The sequence below is a fragment of the Loxodonta africana genome, chromosome 6 (assembly GCF_030014295.1).
Source record: "Loxodonta africana isolate mLoxAfr1 chromosome 6, mLoxAfr1.hap2, whole genome shotgun sequence".
Taxonomy (NCBI): Eukaryota; Metazoa; Chordata; class Mammalia; order Proboscidea; family Elephantidae; genus Loxodonta; species Loxodonta africana.
This window is the reverse complement of record NC_087347.1, coordinates 103824009-103847770: the sequence shown is the minus strand read 5'-3', so window position 1 is coordinate 103847770 and position 23762 is coordinate 103824009. Positions and strand designations below refer to the sequence as shown.

At 38.5% G+C, this 23762-nt stretch overlaps 1 long non-coding RNA gene across 1 annotated transcript in view; it reads left to right on the top strand.

The window, feature by feature from the left end:
- Nucleotides 1-690: 690 nt before the first annotated feature.
- The window catches only part of LOC111749453 (uncharacterized), a 267250-nt gene continuing 244178 nt past the window's right edge, over nucleotides 691-23762 (top strand). Inside the window, exon 1 of the long non-coding RNA XR_010322319.1 lies at nucleotides 691-21912. This is a non-coding gene — a long non-coding RNA (uncharacterized LOC111749453). The remainder of the gene's footprint in view (nucleotides 21913-23762) is intronic.

Below are 23762 nucleotides of genomic sequence, written 5' to 3'. Positions count from 1 at the left end.
ATAGGGGTGGTACCAAAGTTAGTGACACATGGCTGTCTTTCCAAGGGTCTGATTTGCTAAAAACAATACTAAAATATTTGACAGGTGACTTTGAGGATTCTAGGCTTACCTGGGAAGCAGTTTGCATTGTAGGTCAAGGACAGACAGTAGTTTTTCAAACCCAAATCAAGGACCTAAACACCTTAAAGAAATGAATTTCATTGTGAAGCTGAAATAATTGCATACTATATAGTCCCTAACTTAATTAGAGACAGCTGTCCCACCTGTCTAATAAGCTCCATATTGTTAAATGTCAATACTAGCATCTCCCTTCATCAGCATTATCCAAAATTTAACGTTAATATTATTTTACAGAATCTGTGGAGATATGTTGTTATTTCTTCCTTTTACTTTCTTTTCTTAAGTGTATGTGATCGTGGGTGTGTGGAGGGGTAAATGTTGGGAAGGTGGGGGTGGAGGTCATATGTATCTCCAAAGTGTAATAGTAAAAGTAGTTGGTGAAATTATAACCAGAGTTTTGTTTCCTCAACGTTTAATTCCAGAGATGCTTTGCTACTTTAAAGAAAAATGTTGAAACTGAGAGGCAGATACCTGTTCCCACACAGATGATTTTTTATCAGTATAAACTCTGATAAGGTGTCAAAAAAAAAAAATTGGGGATACTTTTGTGGAAGTTTGATATGGTGAGTAGCCGTATGTCAGATACAATATTAATTTAGCCTACGTACTCTAACATTATAAAATAAGAGACAGATAGGATATTTTCTCTAAAAAGGACATAGTTAAAATGCTTGAAAATGACAACTAGTCAAATATGGGCATAACTTTTCCATGATAAAGAGATAACTTATTGTCCAGACATTAGTGTATATTTTACTTCTAAGAACATAGTGACGGAAATACCTTATCTTCCCCCTCATGCTCTGACAATAAGTTTCATATTCTGTTACCATTGAGTCGATTCCAACTCATAGTGACCCTGTAGGACAGAACGGAAGTGTCCCATAGGGTTTCCAAGGAGAGGCTGGTGGATTCGAACTGCCAACCTTTTGGTTAGCAGCCGAGCTCTTAAACACTGAGCCACCAGGGCTCCCTCCAAGAGAGCACTAATAAATGAAACATCCAGTTTCTTCCACAGGCACTGCCAGTACCACCTGGCAACACTCACCACTTCCCAGGGGCTCTGACTGGCTCGGTTTGCAGGAGCCCATGGCAGTCCCCACCATGTTCGGTGGTTATCTAACAGCTTTGAAACGTCACTCTTCGCGCAGCCCATTTTAATTTTTCCAGGATCCTTTGGAAGGCCCTGCCCTCCATTTTGAAAACAAAAATAAAGAAAACCTGATCTATGAAGGGGATAGTTAAGAAAGCCATGGCATTTGTGGAGATGTGAGAACTTCTGGTTTAAATTTCATTAGACTCACTTATGTTGACTCTCAGGTAGCTCGCTAATGACTTGTAATTCTGTTGGGTACTTTAGGAAGCAGAGGGAAATGGCAGACATTACAAAATGCACATTTAAAGCCAAAGCTACAGTAGTGGTGGTTAGCTCAATAGGATACAAAACCTTAGTCAAGCTACTGACTGGAAGTTTGAGAGCAACTTTGACAAGACAAGGCAAATGGATTGCACTCCAGTGAGAACTAGTTTAACACTTGAACTCAGAAAATTTCCCATTTCCCCCTTGTTGAGTCCTACGAATAGAGAAGAGGGTAAGAAAGAGAAGCGATTCAGAAGGAGGGTTTGGAGTGTAAACTGAAGATTTCCACAGACATGATTTTTTTTTTTTTTATGACATTTTTATGGCCACTTTTAAGCTATTGCTTTCAGTTTACTTCCAGGCAGTCACTGAAGTAGCTCAGAAAGAAATCTTTGATATGTCAGATCAACCAAAAGTTTTAAAATGTCCTTTTGTGTCTCCATTTATAATGCAAATAGTAAGTTGGCATTTTGGGTTCACTCAGCCATCTTCTCTGAAGTGGGTTAACATACACAGAGTGGGGAAGTGAAGGGAGTCCCACAAGAGAGCACATCTTTGATAGTTCAACAATAATAATAAAAAAACTTGTTTAGGTCTTTTCTAAATACCTTTCACCTCCTAAGAATATAAAAAATGGGAGGAAAGAGATCTAAAAAGAATAAATTGTGGTTGCCCTCTATGTTAGCTGAATGACTAAAGATGTTGTTCTATAAATTACCCACTACTTAAATATTCCTTAAATCCAGCCTTTACGAGCTCATAAAAAATGACTTTGCTTATGTGCCTAGGAAAGCCAGTATCTTTATATGCTGTCAGGACCGAATCTAACATACTGTTTCAATATACATTTGAAAACCAGCTGATATTTTGTTATATAATGCGCGCAGGGCAATCACCTTAAACCCACGTTTACATTTTATTTTTATCATATATAAACATACCCTAGCTGAAACAGTTTTAAAAAGTGGTAACCTGTATTTGAGAATGATAGGAAGAGACTGAATCCTGGTTGAGTTAGCATTGCCACTGCAGTGTTTTATTCATGAGAATCTCCAACTCTTTTTCAGATATACTAAGAAAGCCAGAATTAATTAATGTCATGAGCATAAATGAGGGCTGGCAATGATCATACAGTTTCATGCTAGGAGGAGGGAAGGCCGAGACCTCTACACACTGCATAAACCCCATATACCACTTTCTCTTTTGAGAGCCTGTATAAAGTCTCCCATCCATTTTGCAGCTTCAGAATTTCTTCTAGGCAACTGAAGTCAAATTACCTTTTTTTGACAAATGCTTTTCCCAAATGGAAGCAAGACCCATAGTGTTTCAGGAAGCTTCAGGTGAAGTGTTAGTAATAACCATTGCATAAACAGATATTTTACCATCTTCTGTTTCATGATTGAGCTTTGCAAGTGTAAACAATTTATAAGGAAAAAAGTGGACCATGACAGATTTGAGAAGCAGAAGGGAAAATCAAAAGTGTGCTTTGTCAGGAGAGGTAGTCAGGACAAACCTATGATTTTAAACTATTTAGATATAGTCCCGTCTTTGAAGTCCCTCTTTTCTCAAATTTAATGTCTCTCCTCTCCTCCCTTCTTCTCCTGCCTCCTCCCCTCCCCTCCCCTCCCCCCCCTCCCCTTTTCATCTCCTTCCACCTCTTTTCTCGCCCTCTCTTTCTCCTTCCTTCTCCCCTCCCCTCCCTCCTGTTTCCTCTTTGCTCTTGGGCACTGGTTTGGATTATTTTTGCTTTAGTGTCTCTCAGGCACTTGAGTTCTCAGCTCCTTCATGTTCTCCCCCTCCTCTTCCCCTTCCTCTCCCTTCACTTCCCTGTACCCCACCTCCCACTTGAGCTTGTCGGGAAGCCACTGTACCCTGGGTGCCCTCTTGCCTCAGCCTTGTTTAAACAAAAACAAAACTGTTGCTATGAAGCCTCCCAACTCATGGCGATCCTCTGTGTCAAAGTAGATTTGTGCTCCACAGGGTTTTCAGTGGCTAATTTTTCAGAAGTAGACCACCAGGCTTTTCTTCCCAGGTGCCTACAGGTAGACTCAAACCTCCATCCTTTTGGTCAACAGCTGAGTGCATTAACCGTTTGCACCACTGAGGGACTCCTCGGTCTTATTTGTTCCTGTCGTTAGGTGTTGTCAGTCACGTGGATTCTGACTCATAGTGCCACCATGTGACAGTGGAACTACTCAATAGGGTTTTCTAGGATGTAATCTTTATGGGAGCAGATTGCAAAGTCTTTCTCCTGTGGAGCAACTAGGTGGATTCGAACAGCCAACCTTTTGGTTAGCAACAGAGAGCTTAACCGGTGCACCACTCAGGGAATCCTCAGTCTGGTTTAAGCCGTTGCCGTTGAGTTGATGCCAACTGAGAGCAACTCTATAGGACAGAGTAGAACTGCCCCCTAGAGTTCCCAAGGACCATCAGGGGATTCGAACTGCCGGCCTTTTGGTTAGCAGCCGTAGTTCTTAACCACTATGCCACCAGGGATTCCCAGCCTTGTTTAGGCACCTCATATATATATAATTTCATGGTTATATTTAGTAAAAAATAGACCTCTTTTCTTTTGTTGTCTCACTTGAATTAAGTTTTACAGTTCTGACTGGAAACAAATCTTTATTTTTCCATATTGCAACTCTTTGTGCTCTTTCATTTAAGACAGCTGCTTTAATAGTGATCAAATGCTGAAATGCTTCAGCATATTAAAACCTACTTGGAAAAATGATGATAAAATAGCATAAATAAGCAGGAAATATATACTCTGTAGTGGATGGTAAGATGTCATCTCACGTACTTTGGATGTTATTGGGGGGACCAGTCCCTGAAGAAGGACGTCATGCTTGGTAAAACAGAGGGTCAGGGAAAAAGAGGAAGACCTTCAATGAGATGGATTGACACAGTGGCTGCAACAGTGGGATCAAACATAACAACGATTGTGAGGATGGTGCAGGCCTAGGCAGTGTTTCATTCTGTTGTACACAGAGTTGCTATCAGTGGGAACCGACTCGACAACACCCAACAACAAGGAGATCTATTGGTATCCTGCCTAGATCCTCTCAGTGGCTGCTGCATGCCTCTCCTAGCTGCTTTGAGTGTGGCTGGTAAGCTCACAGCTGCCTCTTTTTCTGGAGAATTGCCCCCTAGCAAACACTGAATGGGGAGGGGGTGGTTTAAAACAGGCTAACTAGCCCCTTTGCCTCAAGGTGGACCTAAAGCTGTGGTGTGATTTGTGCTCTAGAGCTTCCTTGCGGGATCTACTAATGTATTCTCTAGCTAAGCCTACATTCTTGCCTAGCTTCCCCGCTTCCCTTCCTCCCCTTCTCCTGAGAACACTCTCTCAATAAATCACTTGAACAAGAATTCCTACCTCAGGCTCTGTCTCTAGGATGCCTCTCCTAGGACATACATGCTAAAAAAAAACAAAACGAAGAAAACTCAGAATTTTTTGGCTAGATCTTCAATATATATGAAATGACCAGTGTTAAGATGGTCATTGATAGAATAAAACATTGTTGTCAGGGACCGTTGAGTTGGTTTTGACTCAAAGCAACCCTATGTACAACAGAAGGGAACAGCACCAGGTCTTGTGCCATCCTCACAATAGTTGCTATGTTTGAGCACATTGTTGGAGCCACTATGTCAATCCATCTTGTTGAGGGTCTTCCTTTTTTTCGCTGACCTTCTGCTTTACCACCATGATGTTCTTCTCAGGGACTGGGTGCCTTCTGACAAAATGTCCAAAGTACATAAGATGAAGTCTCACCACACTAGCTTTCAAGGAGCACTCTGACTATACTTCCTCCAAGACAGATTTGTTTGTTTTTCTAGCAGTCCATGGTATATTAAATATTCTTTGCCAACACCATAATTCAAAGGCATCAATTCATCATCCAGCTTTTCCAAGCATGGTGACTGAAAATACTGTGGCTTGAATCAGGGGCACCTTAGTCTCCAAGTTGACATCTTTGCTTTTTAACACTTTGAAGAGGTCTTTTGCAGCAGATTTGCCCAATGCAAGGCATCATTTGATTTATTGACTGCTGCTTCCACTTGTGGATTCAAGTAAAATAAAATCCTTGACAACTTCAATCTTTTCTCCATTTATCCTAATGTTGTTTATTGGTCAAATTGTGAGAACTTTTGCTTTCTTTATGCTGAGGTGTAATCCATACCAAAGGCCGTTGTCTTTGACCTTCATCAGTAAGTGCTTTTAAGTCCTCTTTGGTTTCATCAAGCAAGGTTGTATCATCTGCATATCGCAGGTTGTTAGTAAGTCTTCCTCCAAACCTGATGCCCCACTCTTCTTTATATAGTCCAGTTTCTAGGATTATTTGCTCAACATACATATTGAATAAGTATGGTGAAAGGATACAACCTTGACACACACCTTTCCTGACTTTAAACCATGCAGTATCCTCTTGTTCTGTTTGAACAACTTCCTCCTGGTCTATGTACAGTTAAAGCACAATTAAATGTTCTGGAATTCTCATTCTTTGCAATGGTATCCATAATTTGTTATGATCTACACAGTTGAATGCCTTTGCATAGTCAATAAAACATAGGTAAACATCTTTCTGGTATTCTCTAGTTTCAGACAAGATCCTTCTGACATCAGCAATGATATCCTTCATTCTGTGTCCTCTTCTGAATCTGCCTTAAATTTCTGGCAGTTTCCTATTGATGTACTGCTGCAACCATTTTGAATAAAACATTAGATTCAGCAAAACAGCATGAAAACTGCAGATATTTCCAGTTGTGCAAAACTTAAGTATACAGATTTTATCCTTTGTCTCACCCAAAGAGGAAATATTTTGTAAGGAGTTGCAAATATTTAAGATGTTATTAGCCTGGGGAAATCCCACGAATGAGATAGCAACAGTCCCTTAAGTACTCATGTTATGACTAGATTTATAGTTTCCAAAATTCTTTCACTTACCAGACCTCAAGTAAATCTCATGCCATCATAACAGGAAGGGATAATTAGTTTCATTTTCCACATGTGAAGAAATTATCTCTGAGGTTAAATGACTTGGCCACTATCTCACAGTTAGTAAGTACCATAGCTGGTATTTAAACCCAGGTGTCTGTGTAGAATATGAGGTAAGAGTTCTTAATTAATCTAATCATGTTCTTATGTTTTCACAGGTTCAGTCTTCATAAGCTGCTGTTGAATCTATAAAAACCCAGTGCTGTCAAGTCGATTCCGACTCATAGCTACCCTATAGGACAGAGTAGAATTGCCCCAGAGAGTTTCCAAGGAGCACCTTGAATCTATAGGGCTACCTTAATGAAGTATCTACTGGCTTAGAGTTAATCTTAGGCAAAGTGGCCAGTTGTATGTTAAATCCATGTATTACTTAGCCATTGCTGTATAACAATTTACCCTAAAATTTAGCAGCTTAAAATAAAAAGCGTTCATTATCTAACAGCTTCTGTGTGTCAGGAATCCTGGGGTGGCTCAGCTGGGTGTCTTCATCTTAACATTTCCACAAATTCATAATCAAGATATTGGTCAGGATTTTGGTCTCACCTAAAGGCTCAGTTAAGGGAAGATCCCCTTCCAAGCTCACTCAGATATTTGTTTGCAGGATTCCGATCCTTGGGAGCTACTGGAGTGAGGGTCTAATTTCCTCACTAGCTGTTGGCTGGAGGCATTGTTCAGTTCCCTGTTACTGGTCCTTTCCATACGGCAGCTCACAATATGGCAGCTGGTGGTCTTCAGATTGAGCAAGTGAGAGAAAGCAATAGAAGGCAAGCAAGAAGGAGGACAGAGTTTTTTTGTAACTGAATCTTGGAAGTGACATATCATCATTTTTTCTGTATTCTACTGATTAGAATTGAGTCACTAGGTCCAGCCCTCATTCAATGGAAGGGGATTACACAAGGATGTGAATACCAGGAGGCAGAGATTATTGGGAATCATTTTCAGAGCTGCCTACTGGAACACGTCACTTGGCTTCCTTGTCTACTAGGCCCCCACAACTTAGCCCAACCCCTATTCTCTCTATATGGAAGCACTGGATTATTTCCAATACACTAATTTCATGGGTTTAGGCACTTGCTCTTCCTCCCTCCTACTCTTCAATTTCTCTTCCCCTTTTACTCTTTCTTTCTTGCTTCCTCTGTCCTTTTGCTTCTGATTCTACTCACTTCTCTTTCAGACTCTTTGTTTTCTCTCTCCTCCCTTTGTGTGCTTTCACTCTCACCTTCCTTTCTGAATCCAAATCTTCTATTTCTCTTCCTGTTAATGTTGCCCTTAATGTTTCTCAATGTGTTCACAGGGACTATGGACAGCCAGTAATTTTGGATGCTAACTTTTAAGTTTCTAATAAAGCAATTTAATTCACCTTTTTGATCTATTCTTTCCACTATGGTCCTCTGGGAAGATGACACCATGATGAAGTGAGTTAAAGTCCTTTTTACAGAACACTGAAAATTCCATTTTACAGGGTAGGGGAGAATTTTTTTTTTTTTCCTACTTCTCAATGCCTAATGTCCGTTCTGAATTATATCTAGCTTATAGTCTTATGTGTTTTATGATAAGTTCTTTAAAAGGTAAGATGATGAGGGTAATGAGGCAGGCCTAAGTATACCATTATATCACTTATCTAAAATTACTTGTTTAGTCCTTGATGGCAGGGACAGCAAACTTTATCTCTATTTCCAGTACCTACCACAGTTTGAATCAGTAAACTGGTGCAATACTATTGCAGAACTATAGTAGATTGAATAGTTTGGCTATTTTAGCCACTAAAAATATGGTGGAAAAATAGTTTTCTCAAATCTTATGTGAAATTCAGGAAAAATGTTAACGAAAATGATATGACTGTTTCTACTTTTCAGCAACAGAAGATGGTCTTAAAAAAGGAGACTATTTGATCCGGCTGAGAGCATACTCACAAGTGAAATAATGTACAGTATAAAAAAAAAAAAAATTTTTTTTTTTTTTTTTTTTTTTATGTAGTCTATTTTGGTCCATGATAACTGCCAGCCATACCATGGCCTGTTTTGTGAAATTAGGCAAAGATTCTTGGGGGCAAATAAGTGATTAGAATATGTTCAATTCAGTGATATATATGTTCAGTCTATTAGCACATGCCAACCAATTTTATTGCATGACCTACTGGCTAGTAAACGTCAAAAGAAGTCAAATCGTTTGGAGATCAGTTGTTTAGTAAGTTAGAATGAATGAAGTCTTTAATGAGTGCGGGCATCAAATTCTGTCCTAGTTTGTTGCTTGTCATGCCCTAGTCTCCATCTGGGATGCCCCAGGCACTCTTTTTGAGGACACTTGACCTACCAGTCATATTTCAGAAACTACTGATTTGGTGCTCTGTGATTGAGTTTAGATTTGGAGGAGTCCGGCTGCTGGATTACATACAGACTAATGACCCATCAGATGCTAAAGGCAAAAGCTTAAAGTGCACTAGTGAATTAAGCCACAACATTGTCGGAAAGAAAGAATTTATTATGTCATTAAAATTGATTCAATAAGTTTTGCTTCTTTAGATGCATGGCGCTGAGGGAAACGTAAGAAATTAATTTTAAGCAAGTGTGGACCTGCTTTCTCAGGATAGTCAAGCAAAATTAAGAGGAAGAATATTGCACTGGAATCAAAAGGAAGCTGTTAAAAAGGAATGATCTACTGTGAAAACTGGGCATGGCTGCTTAGCCAGGCATGTCCTTCTAAGTTCAGAGACTATTTGCTTCAGGTAGTAAACACAGAGGAAAGCCCGGCTTGCCTAAGTTGATGATACCCTGGGTAAAGTTCTCAGGGACTTTGGGTAAAATCTCACAGGCTCACTGGTACAAGGATGTCAGCAATAATCATGGCTGATGCTTAGCGTTTCACGTGGAAACTTAGGGTGGGCATAAAATGAAAACCCAACTGGAGGTTTTCGGCTTCAAATCCAGGAGTTATTATAATGATATGAAGAAAATACTCTTAATTTATAGATGACTATAAAACATAAAAATGTAAAACATGTGGTGTTTAATCTTCCTACATATGTTTTATAGCAACAGATAAAATGTTGATAAATAGCAACTTAAAGATAACAGAGGAAACTGCAGAGTGTTTGTCCCTTTTGTCAGTTATCAATCACAATAATCTGACAATCCTCTCTGGTGTTTTAAAGTGTTACAGAGGTAAATGGTTAAAAAAGAAAAAAATTACACTCATTGTATCTGAAAAGCCAGTTCTAACAATGGAGAGGTTTTACTATTCATATTCCAGGTAATAAAATATATTTCCTATTAGTGATTGTATGTAGTGATATAGAAGAAAGAGTTCAAATCCTCAAATAACGGATTCTGATCTTTGTTTTAACTGAGCAAATTTCATAGCAGGTGGCTTTTGTCAAATAAAGGGAAAACCCTGTGAGGTAGCTCTGTGTCCAAGGGACTGAGCATTGTAATTTCATTAGAATTCTTTGCTATCACAATATTCCAAGCTTAAGATGGACATAGAAATAAAAACCAATGGATACTTTTGTTTTTCTTTTTTCATTCAATCATTTCTAAAGGTTTTTTTTTTTTTTTTTTAAAGTAGGGTTTTCAGGACAACTAGATTTGGAATTTTTTTTCCTTCTTTCTTCTCTCTGTCTTTCCCTTTATCCTTCCCTCCCTCCTCAACTTTCCTCTCTCTCTCCCTTTCCTTCTTTCTTAAGCCAGAGTCACAAAGTTCATTTTGATTTCATTATTGAAATTATTTTAATCTTGGACCAGTACCAGGAATAACAGACAAGAAATCTTCCCTCCCAGTTATTCAATATACTTAGTAATGCAAGGACTATATATATTTAAATCAGCTTTTCCTTACAGTGTTCCTAAATTTCAAGGTAAGGCACACCTTGGGAGGAAAGGAAAGCTGAGATGGAAATTCATTTGGGCTTTGTGGCACCTGCAGTTTTCCCACCAGGGCCCCACACCTCAGTTCCAGGATGAGCATCTGGGCTGATTCAGCTGCCAATTGCCTCTTTACCAAGAATGGAAGCTTATAAAGACAGGAGTGTCACAGACAAAGGTTACCGTGGCTGACCACAGAGATTTCCAAAAGAACCCTTGTTCACTTACCAGTGGAGTATCAGAAAGGAAACCAGTTTCCACTCCTAAATGTAGTTTTAAACACCTCCTATGTATCAAAAGAAGCTAAATTTTGAACCGTGCTTATAAAACCGTGGTCTTTATACCTGCCTGATGAGCTTATTGTGAGGATTAAGTCAGTAAATGTATATATGCTCTTTGGTCAAGAGCTTGGCTACTAACCAAAAGGTCAGCAGTTTGAATCCATCAGCTGCTTCTTGGAAACCCTGTGGGACAGTTTTACTTTGTCCTATAGGGTCACTATGAGTTGGAATTGACTCTATGGCAATGGTTTTTTTTTTTTTTGGTTTGGTCCTTAAGTCATCTTTTATTCATAGTCTGGAGGTCATTGAGAGAGGAGCAGCACGAGATTATTTTATGTGCATTTGTTATTCATTTTCTTGTTCTACAAAGTAAGCTGCCCTGACATCTGAAGGATTATATGATGTGGCATGGGAAAAACTGGAAAGTGTCTTCTCTAATGTCTAGCCTGGACCTCCGTCTGCAGTCTGCAAAAGAATCAAGATGGAGGCATACCCCAGCTCTCCAGATGATTCCCATTATCCTTTGGGACTTATTAGGGAATTTGGGAGAAATGACTACTCTGGAAGAGTAAAAATTTTTTTGTAAATTCAAAAAACATTTCTGTTTTTGATAAAAAGAGTTTTCATGATGAAGCTTGCCAAGTAGCTTGGAAAAGCCTTCTTCAGTGTTTCACTGCAGTAAAGGTTATTTAGAGAGCCCCAAGTATTCTTCCTGGTCAGCAACAGGCGGTTGAGGGAAAGTCAATTACACTATGACTCATTCTGTTCATGGTTTAACCTCCTGACCTGTGCTGCCTGTTCTGGGATTTCAGGTAAGTGGTTGGGAAAGTTATGTGCGAGCCTTTTCTCTCTCTCCAGAATTTTTATCCTCTTTTCTTTCTCTGTGTTACACGTGTACCTAGATATCAATAGGGTCTTATCATTCTGATTTTTAGTATCTTTCCTTGTAGTGTATTTTCTCTCTCACTGGTTTTTCTTTAATTTCAGCCCAATTGTTATTGGTTGCTAATTTAGGGCCAATGTAACTTAGAAAAACAAACCAATTAAAATTTATGAAACAACAATATTTATTAGTCTGATCCTGAGTCTCCAATGATCAATAAATACAAAGAAAATCCAGTTAGGAATAAAGCTTTGGGATGATCACCTTCTAGAAAAAGAGAAACTAACATTGCAAAGACAAAGAGAAAAAAACCATCAATTCTACTATCTCATTACCTAAGTGTTGTATTTTTTAAATTTACTTAAAATATATTCTTTGCCCAGGCTGTCATTCCAGTTAACTCCTTCAAGTTTAAACTACCACTGTAGAGATACAGATTTTTCTCTTCCTTGTGTATTTCATGCTATGGTAATAGCTCACCTAGCCAGGGATATGGATCAAATATCCATGAATCCAAAAGCAGCTACAATGTATGTATGTCAGTATCTCATGTATGTAATAAACTCATGTACCTCCTTCATTGACAGGAAACACAAACTGTCACTCATTACTAGTTGACTTTTCAGACTCTGGTATCTGGTTCCTTGACTAGCTTTATATTAGAAGCAACAAGTTGGAAGGGACTAAAGATTGCTCTAAGAGTAGCATGACAGCTTATGAAAAGGGAGATGATTAAAAAACAAAACTACAAAATTGGACACAAAAATAGAAAAAGAAATTGTAATCTGAACTACTGGCTCTTGTGGCAAACATCTCTCTATATGGCAGAGCTGTATTACAACGTACTTCAGTCATAAATGGACATTATGATAGCCTAGAGTAATCAAGTTCCTGGGTGGTACAAATAGTTAATGTACTTGGCTACTAACCAAAATGTTGGAGATTCAAGTTCACACAGAGGTGCCTCAGAACAAAGGCCTGGTGATCTACTTCTGAAAAATCAGCCATTGAAGACCCTACGGAACACAGCTCTACTCTGTCACACATGGGGTGGCCATAGATTGGAGTCGCTTCGATGGCAACAGAAAAAAAAAAAAAAGTGATCAAGAAAGGCCGAACTTGTCTTTGGCTTACTCTGACTTAGAAGACCAGAAAATTTATGATATAATTTAAAAACGTTTCCATAAAAATTATTTTTAAAATTTTGGTAAAGTGGTTTCATTTCCCTTAGAACTGTACTTTTTCCTTGATTATGCTAGATAAGTTGAGCATTAATGTGATTCTAACTGGATTGAATTGAAATTGATTTTTTATATAAAGAAGAGAATGGATTCTGAGTAAGAAACAGGGGACTGGAAGTTTGAGTTCCAAGGAAGTTTTGTTTTTAATTTAGATCCAAACTTCGTGTTGAAAAGGAGCTCTTATTCTTGCCCTGGAAAAGGGAATAAGATGGAAGTAGGGAGGGATTCTGACTAAAAGTTAGTGTTTACAGGCTCTGAGTGTCTGCAAAACTGACAGGGCTGGTGGGTTAATATTTATCCTGCACCTTGATACCTTCAGATGAAAAGTACTACACAAATATCAAGCGCTCTAAACTCTGTGGAATTTTCAATCTTTTCAATTTGCTAACAACAAACTACTCAGTGGCTTGCTGGGGAAGGTTGCTCCCTTTGTAGTATTACAACGGTATTGGTTTTATATGCTGGTGACTGAAATCACTAGTAAAAGCACAGCTCTTAGCTGTATTCTTTCCCAGGCTGTTTCAGAATTTTAAGATTGCCATTGACATAGGCTATTTTTTTGGCCTAAAATATTTTGGTAGAAACTTTAGGTCTAGATAACCAGAGCGAAAAAGATATTTGTAGCCACGTCTGTTGAATTTTTGTTGTAGAGTATACACCACCTGGTGATGGCTGCGTAAGACTCAAGGTCTTACCTTAACATTGATATTGACCCTAGTGGCTGCTGCCTTTCGAAGGTGACTCTCCAAAGTGTGTAGTATGCCTCTCTTTAACTGCCAGGCACGGACAAGGAAAGACAGCTCAAAAGAGTCTTCATTAGCTGGTATAATTGGGGAATGAGATGTTGATTTATCGATATTTTTTAATTGGAGGATAATCTGTAACGCCCAACGCCGTTCAGAGGGCAAAATCATATATAGCCTATCTTTCTTATACCCGAAACTTCAGTTGCTTTGGTTATGTGTTCTATTATGTATTTTTAGCAAATCCACCATATTAATGACAATAAATCTACCATGTAGGAAATAGTTCATCAAATGCTGAGCCAATGAATTTTGAAAGCACCCTCATAAAAATAAGATATAGCATTTGATGATTTTGGTAAGTAGAATAAGCTGATAACACACATGCCTACTCATGCATCATCACACCAACACATACTCACACCCACACACGCACAGAGACACACATATTCATACACACAGACACACACACACTGGTTCTTATCCCAAACTTCACACAGAAAGCAGAAAGTTTAAAACACATGATAAACGACTAACTTTTAAGAAAGTTAGATTGAGAGTATTAGGAGCTGATAAATAATTGGCAAGTTGAAAGTGCTGGAGTAAAGAGGTTTAAAGACAGGATGACCAAAAAGTCAATCTCAGATTCCCACTGCATCTCGGTTTCAGTCAATCCACCCCTTCCCCCACCTCAACTTAGAAGCTGAGTTATTTTCTCCCCTCTGTCAAAGCCAGTTTCTACACGCTTTTTTTTTTTTTGTTAAATTTCTTCCTGAAGATTTTTTACCAACAATATTTGAATATAGAGCTATTGGTTTTTGGGGCTACGCAATATCTGTATTTTTGTCCTGAATTTTTGGAACACTGAAATGCTAGCTATAGAATCTTTGAGTTACCCAGGTGGTAGTTATTAACTGACATGTCATGGTTCATGGTGAACAAGCTAGGTCAACAAACTTGTTTTTCATCATGGCTGGTTTTAATTTGAAAGAGAGCTTGTTACCTATTTGATAATGCTTCACTGAAGTTCACCTATTTCAGGTAGATTAATAGCTTGTTCAGGATGAGGAGCCAGGGGCCCTGTTGTAACTGTGTACCGTAGGTTCAAGGTTCAAACTTCAGAAAGCGTAAATGTCCTTGTTTTTCTTCTACCTGTTTGCTAGTGCATGCCTTAGTGAATTTTATACCTGGTGACACCTGAGTAATCACAGGTTTGGATCCTATAGTAATAGTGGGAGCCTTGTTATATCATTAAGAAAGAAGTGTGTGCTGGTAGCGCTTTCCACGTTGGAAGAGTTTCAATTTTGAATGGCAGGGGATTGGTGGGATTTTTTAAAAAATATATTTTCCTTATCATTCACTAGGAAAAAGATTTGAAATCTTTCTAAAATGGAATATTGCATTTCAGACCCATCCAGACAACACAGGTAGTTATTAGATTGAAGTAAATAGATGAAAAAGGGCTGTTTATGCTTGGACCAATTCATGGTGGTGATCCATCAACGGTTCCTTAAATGAATGTTTACGTGAATACATTATAATGTGTTTTAAAGTTTGTACTAAATGATTGTCTAAAAATTGATCTTATTTTTAGAAGAGGGGAGTCTTACCACTTTTTTTTTGTTGTTTTAACTCTGTCATGAAATAGATCAATGAGCACAAAAGGTGTATCAGCTAGCTCTGTCTCTCTGGAGAAAAAAAAAATTCCTTTATAATGTGATCTTTACGAATGTCAGGATAGCTGAAGCTCCCACTCAGATTTTGCTTTTGAAGCATTTAAATTCAACCCTACCGTTTGAAGATTAAGTCGCAATGGAAATATTAATGATGTCTTTGTACTGAAAACAGCTTGGCAATCTCTTAAACTGATACGTTTCTAAAGAAACTCTCCATTTCAAATAAGAATCTGATATTTGGATCTCCTAACCGGTCTGAAATATAGTTTACCTACATAGATTGGCTATCTAGGAGCTTGTAAACAAATTCATAAATTTGTCATGCTGATTATAGTGTTGGCAAACACAATGGCTGATCACGTTATAAATGTTTATCAACACCCGCACTCACCCACCTGCTAAGAGGTGCTCTGCTTTAATGAAATTGTTGGAATATCAAGGCTGGTTGCTAAGATACAATGTTCTTGTTACTAGGCATGTGATGCTTGCAGATTTCTGTTATCAAATAATGATTAGAGATGTGCTAACCTCAAGGTGCTCAGTTCAGTGAAAGGTTTACTGAGCTACAAATTAGTAAACTGTCTGCTTGAGCAGGCACTGGCAGAAGAAACATGTGCCTCATCCATACACGACTGGCATTTTAAAAGAAGACAGGAGAGGACAGGGAGGGTGGCCATCAATGACTGGTGGCTGAAAGTTTGCCGTAGATGGTTTTTACCTACTGTATGGCCCACCATGATATATCTTTAGCCAGCTGGGGAACATGTTGAAACCCACTGACAACAAATTCTTCCACTCATGAAAAATCCATTCTTTACGTGTCCTTTAAATTGGTTGTTGTGGAATTATTAACATTAAGAATTTTCCATCTTTTGGTGAGAAATGTAAGTACATAGAACATGTAACCCTACTGAACAGAAATGTATTTTAACAAGAACACATTTCTTAAGAAGATGCCGTGTTTAAGAAACTTATTGATATAAATGTCACAGTTAGTATGATAACCAAAAAAAACACCAAACCCACTGCCATCAAGTAGATTCCAACTTATAGCGAAAACCCTGGTGGCATAGTGGTTAAGTGCTATGGCTGCTAACCAAAGGTCGGCAGTTCAAATCCACTAGGTGCTCCTTGGAAACTCTGTGGGGCAGTTCTACCCTGTCCTCTAGGGTCGCTGTGAGTTAGTATGATGCATTCTGGAAATAATGATGCAATTTTTAGATTAAGAATTCTTCCAGAATATAGAGAATATCACCATGTAAGTAATGGAATGTTACTCTTTATTTTCATCTTATCTCAAATAATGCAATAGAGGTGACCAAAGCCAGGTTGTCCAGATTGGTCCAATTGTGGATCTTGTTAAATTAGGACCTGAGTTGAACTTATGGTACCAATATTGCGGATGCTTTGAGAAAACACTTTCACACTGCAAGAATATACATGACTTTATGATGTTTTTGTTATGCACCATTGAGTCGATTCTGACTCATCCCGAACCTATATGACAGAGTAGGACTCCCCGCCATGGGATTTCCTAGGCTGTAGTATTTACAATAGTAGATTGCCAGGTCTTTTCTTCCATGGAGCCACTGGTGGGTTCAAGCCACCAACCTTCTGGTTAGCAGCCGAGTGCTGAACTGCTGCACCACCAGAGGTCCTTTTGACTTTATGATAGTCCACAGGATTTCAAAGTGCTGCAGTCATGACTAGGAATATTTTGGAAGTGTGTGAGCTACTGTGCTTCTGGTGTCATGGATAATTTTTACTCTTGTTACTTTATAAGAAGTTGTAATTATGAGGATCACAGATCTGATGGATATTAAATTGACTCTCGAAAGTTCCTTTAATAAAAATTGAAGCTGTAGATATATTTTAATAATGAAGGTGTTAGAATAAAATGATTTTTGTGTGTAAGATCTGGCCTCCTATTGATCACCAACACCATGAGAGCAGAGACTGAATCTGTTTTTGCTCACTATTGTATAACTATTCTCCGGAAGGGTGCCAGCACAGGTGAGGCGTGTTATTAATGAATGAAGGATACCTAGAGCTGGGAAAATTTCACTAATATCCACAATAGATACTTAGAAGGTTGTCAGTTAATTTTTTTCTTGCCTTTTGTGCAAAGTACAAAGAGATCTAAAGAAAAATATAACAATATTTTATAGTCGTTAAATATATTTTATATATCCCAGTTTTACAGATGAGGGAATCAAAGTTTAGAGGAATCAGAATGAATTTCCCAGTGTTGCTTATCTAATGTGAGACAGAGCTGGGTCTGAAACCCAGGTTTATTGTAAGCCTAGTCCTCTTTCCAGGAACCCCAACTACCTCTCTGTACTGTCAGAGCTGACTGGGGAAGACAGAGCTGCAATCGTGAAGACCTGGGTAAGAACACATTTTAATTCAACTAACGTTATGTGTCCATCAGTTGGTATTTAGTTGATTCCAACTCATGGTGACTCCACATGTGACAGAGTAGAACTGTGCTCCATACGGTTTTCAATGGCTCATTTTTCGCATCCAGATCACTGGGCCTTTCTTCTGAGGCACCTTTGGGTGGACTTGAATCTCCAACCTTTCGGTGACCAGCAGAATGCGTTAACCATTTTACCACCTAAGGATTCCTGTTATATGCTTACTTGATGCTAAACATTCAGTTAGGTATGTGAAGGAAAAAAAGAAATAATCTGTAAAGTCTTTGGTCATAAAACATTTTTGGTTTATTTGTAGAGAGGTGATATATTCTCTCTAAATAATTTTAGGGCCATATATGAAGTTCCAAAGAAAACATGGCCTGAGCATGGAGCAAAAACTCTCAATGTGGGTGAGTTTAGGAGAGATCTTTGAAAGGATAGGGTTTGGTTGGAGGATGTGGATCTGTTACCAGTAAGATCTGGGTTCAAATTTTTGTTCTGCCACATACTGGCGATATGAATTTGAGCAAATTCCTTAACCTCTAATAGCATTTCTTGTGATAATTTTCTCATGCAGATTCAATAGTTCAGGTATGTCATGTGCTTGGAGCCCTAAGACATACTCATTGATGAATACTATGGAATTGAGCTTCATTACATTCATTCTAGTCCAAAACTTGTTTCTGGAGTTCAAATTTTTCTGCTTTAATGAGATAAGTAACTCTTTTTATACCGACCAATGTTGGATTCCATGAAACTGATTAATATTTATTGATGAATATGAAAGGGATGTTGCAGAATTTTCCCAGGTTCTTAAGACTTTTGTGTTTCAAATAGTAGATTTACAAGCTCAAACCAAAAACCAAACTCATTGCTGTCGAGTGGATTCCGACTCATAGTGACTCTATAGAACAGAGTACAACTGTCCCATAGAGTTTCCAAGGAGCGCCTGGTGGATTCAAACTGCCAATCTCTTGGTTAGCAGCCGTAGCTCTTAACCACTGCACCACCAGGGTTTAGATTTACAAGCTAGGACATAGTTAATTATAGTTGTACAGAGACTGATATGTAAGAGTTGCTTGGGCAGGAGTGTGTCGTGAGGGTGGGAGTGACCAGCGCTGGGTGGGGTTATCTGGAAGAGATTTGTTCTCTTCCTACTCACAGGGTTCTTAAGTGAGAAGCTAACTCTGAATGTCAAAAGTGGTATCTAAAGTCAAGGTAGTTAAAATTACTAATGCAAAAACCTATTCCAGGGAGGAAGGAGCAAACAAACAAAAAACCCCAACAAATCTCTTAACGTTCTCAGGACTGTAATGCTTGTCGGCGATGCGATTTGGGCTGACTTCCCTTGGAAATTAGCTGTTGTGGATCCAGCAGCACACCCCTACACTTTCTCCCACTTCTTGTTTTATCATAATTCAGTGCTGCTTTCTTTTTCTGGGCCTTCCGAATGTCTCCATTTGCAGAATATTTTATCTTTAGTCTAAATAAGAATACTAAATATTTGGCCTATTGGCTCAGAAGCCAGCTTGTCTAAGCCAAAAATTGTCTCTACTGTCTAATTTTTAAGGCTATATTTTAAAATGCTTATTCACCAGAGAGAAAATTATAAAATGGACTATTACAGAAAAAAAATGAGATTTACGCTACTTGGAGAATGTGTTCTATGCACCCAAACACCCATTGTTCATATTTAGAGATGCCCCTAAATATAGATGTACTGAACTACCTACATATAATTCAGATCATGTCAAAGCACAAACCCCTCTCTCAGTGTGGGGTAGTGTGGGCACTTTGTTATCTACAGCAGCTGTTGCCTCTTTTTGAGGGGGAAAAACCTACTCCTGTTTAAATTTATGTTACATTGAGCAAGTTGTGTTGCTTGGGATTATATGTGGCTCAGCTGTGTCACGTGGCATGACCTGATATAACCTGACTTAATGCAGGCCACATGCTGCACTGAATGACACACATTGAAACATTCCACTTCTCCAAGGAGCTGCCTGAGCAGGTGATTTCTCTAAATGGCAGACACTCCCATGCTTGTATTTTAAACTTCCACCAGTTTAGCTAAAAATATCTTTAAAAGCCCACCCAAAACATTTCCCTTGGTTATTTTTGCAAATTGTTGGGTGACTTACAAAGAGCAGGGAGGGATGCAGAAGGGGAAGTTTTGAATTATTTACATAATTTGATAGGAGGGTGCCTCCTTCAAAAATTCACTTGGTGGAAGTCACAAAAAGAATCTTACATCACATAAACAGAGTCCTAGAGAGGGGACTCAATGATATGATTGTGTTTGCTGCTGCCTTGGGTTCTAGCAAGTGGTGGGTTGTATTTCTCACCAAGCTAAATTTAAAACACAACCACCACAAGCTTACATGAAAATGCCTGTGTCCCAACAGACAACGTATAATAATACACATTGGGTTTAGTGATGTTTTTCCCAGGAGCCCTGGTGGCACAGTGGTTAAGAGCTCGGCTGCTAACCAAAAGGTCGGCAGTTCAAATCCACCAGCTGCTCCTTGGAAACCCTATGGGGCAGTTCTACTCTGTCCTATAGGGTCACTATGAGTCAGAATTGACTCAATGGCACCAGGCATGTGAGAACAACGAACACCATTTGTCCTAAATACATCTTGTAGTGTTTTGCCATCAGTGATAAAATTTTATGTTGTGCCATTCAGGCAATTTTACTTGGCTTCCTGAATGACTAATAGAACACATTGATAGCACAATTTAGAGCATATTTTTTCTTTGTTATTAAGCAAACTGACTTAATGGGGATCTAACCTGGAGCCTTGATTTCTCCAGCATTGTGCTCCTACCAAGTAAGGTAATTAGTCAGGTCCACGGCTTGGGACTCCCTGCATGGCACAAATGGTTTGCACTCTTCTACTAACCTGAAGGTTGGCGGTTTGAACATGCCCAGAGGTGCCATGGAAGAAAATCCTGGTGATCTGTAAAGATTGTATCTAAGAAAACCCTATGGAACACTTCTATTCTGCATCACATGAGGCTGTCATGAGTTGGACTTGATGGCAGCATTTTTATTTACTTTCTTTATTTTATGCCTTTAGAACCTAGTGAACCATCACAGGTTTGGGAGTTAAGCATACTGCTCAAATCCCAGTTCCAGCTTGTACTAAATGGATGACCCAGCTCAAGTCGTTAGGCTTTTCTGAGTCTTTTTCTCATCTATAAAATGAAACGTACATTATAGGGTGGTCATAAAGAGGAAATAAAACTATGTGAAGTGCTTAGTAGAATATCTGATACATAGGAGGCATTCAAAGCGATGAGCTGCCATTAATTAAACTATGTTAAGTTCAATTACAGAAAGATAAAACCAACACCGAGTAAGATAAATCAATAGATTTACAATGATACTCCAAGCTCTCCTTTGCTTTTTTTTTTCTAGAAGTATTTAGGAGCCCAGCATACCAATCAGGTTAATTTTCTAGGCATTTGTTTTCTGACATATCTTGGTATGGGTTTTAGAACTTTTGCTTTCTTTTCCCCTTTAACTAATATATATATATATATATTTATATATATATTTTACGCAGTGTTATCAAGATCTTGACTACTGTTTGATTGACTGAAGACACAATGTCAGGTTAACTGGGCCTATCAAGAAAGGTAACGGATTTTCAGGAAAGAATCTATTAATGATAGAATAATTTATCAGTTGTAAAGTGCATTTGTATCAAGATAAGTTCATAGTAGGTGGAGCATAAAAGATTATACTGCAAAAACATAAATCTAGTGGGTTAGATTTGGTTACCATCAGACAGAAAGTAAATATCGAATGGGAAATGGCTCTCCTATATTGGTAAATTTACCTTTTGCCTCTAAAGAATAACATATAACTGCCTTAACAGCCATAGTTGTTTCTTTCAGATAGAGTATTCGAGTAAAGGCGACATGGAATGATTTTCAGTCACTCCTCAGGGCATGCCATTACCCATTTATCAACCATCCTTTTCCTCTTCTGTGAGGAAGAGCTCACATCTTCCCTGCTCTTACTAGTTTGCCTTTGACCTCCTCTGACTTTTTGGGGACTTCTTTTCTTTAAGTTAAATCTAAGGTTTTTCTGCTTTCTCTCCACATTTAAGCTTTTGGATTAAAAAAAAAAATCTTAAACTGATCATTTTTTACACTTATATAGGATGTTCTAGAGACAAAATAATTTCACGTGCTTCTTCTAACGAGACAAAATTGAAACTGAGCAGCTGGCCTGGTTTGCTGACCCACAGAAGATGGATGAGTAAACAAGGGATTTAAGAAAACACCTACGGAAAGAAATTGGTTGGTAAAGGAATGCTGTATGCCATTGTAAGTGCTTCTGTACCTCTCGCAGTTATTGTTTGTGCTGCTTTCATTTAGAGATTCACCTGTGACATGTGGCTTTACATTAAATATATGCAATTCCTAGATTAATAATAAACCCGGTAAAGTCTCCATTTTTTAAAATTTGAACTCAGTCAATACATGTGGATGACCTAAGTAAAAACGAAGCGAAAGCTACAATGTAAGGAAAGACAAGATGGTAGGAGAGATTGAACTGCGACCTAAGTATGATGTGTGAATATATTATTTTACTTCTGGACCGTTATGCACAGGTGGCAGCCCTGAGTTTCAGCACAGGGAACACTATGATTTTCCCTAATAAATCACATTTACCGAAACACATGTGTTAAATGTATCTGGGTGGATGAATGGGGGTTTGCTTTGGGAAACCGGCTATAATTCAAAGAGCTTTCTGCTAACATCTATATTCTACATATCCATCTACTGAACCCTATCAATGAAGTGGAAGACACTGAAGGGAGAACAGTCTCCAGTGGAGAAAAATTTGGGTACGTCTACCTGCATAAATGCACGGCCACAATTACAATTTCTCTTTTAAGAAACAGTTTAAAATAAATAAAATAAGTTCTGTTTAGTTCTCTTTCAGTATGGACCTAAGTTTTATAAGCAAAGAAATGAGGTGTACTGAAGCTATATTGTTGTTATTAGCTGTGTTGCGTTGGCCCCAACTCATGGTGACCCCATACACAGTGGAACGAAATGCTGCCCTGTCCTGCATCATTCCCGTGATCGGTTGTGCATCAAACTGTGGTGATTCATAGGATTTTGACGGACCTATTTAATCACCAGGCGTTTCTTCCTAGTCCGTCCTAGTCTGGGAGCTCCGCCGAAACCTGTTCAGCAACATAGCAATGCAAGCCTCCACTGATAGAGAGGTGGTGGGTGGGCATGAGATGCATTGGCTGGGGATCAAACCTTGAGTATCCTACCCTGAAAGTCAGAATATTTCCACTGACCCAACAATGCCTTGAGGCTGTATTACTTGCCCAAAATGGTACCAATAGTTTATGGCATAGAATGTCAACTAAGCTGACTTTGTTTTTTTATTTTTAAATATATTATTGTATTTTTGGTGGATGTATACACAGTAAAACAGGTTCCCCTTCAACAATTCCTACACACAATATTCAGTGACGTTGGTTACGTTCTTCACATTGTGTCAACATTCCCATTTTTTCTGTTCTAGTTGTTACACTTGCATTAACTTAGTCTCACTACCCCCTAGCTACCCATCCATGCTTTAGAGTTGCTGTTGCCCATTTGGTGTCATATAGATACTTTTTAAAAAGATTCAACTGACTTTAATTCTAGTGTAGTGTGATTTTCAGTACATGACATTACCTTTTAATTTATTTTAAAATCATCAAATAATATATTTCTTGAAGGTGGAAAAATAATTAGCATAGCATAAACTTAGTGTTTTTTATAGCAGTGAAACATTAGTACCATATTTATGACATAGCCACACTGAGGAGAAGGAATGGGGAATTAAAAGAAAACTAAAATACGGGAATTTATAATCTGGTTGGGATTGAAATAATAGATTTACCAGTACAAAAACGACATGCCTCTAAAGTAACTTAGGTTCACAGAAGTGAAATTGTGCAATTCACACTGCGAGAGGAGAGAGCCAGTGGGGAAGTGAGACTTCACGTAGAAAATGGCCCTTGAAGGGAGAGAAATATTTGCATAGTTAGAGGGGGAGATCCAGTTGGAAAAAAAACCTGATGTGAAAGTGTATAATGTAAGTGGACCTGTTGCAATAAGACCCACTGTTGGCTGGACAGTAACCAAGGGTTTGCAAAAGGGAAAAT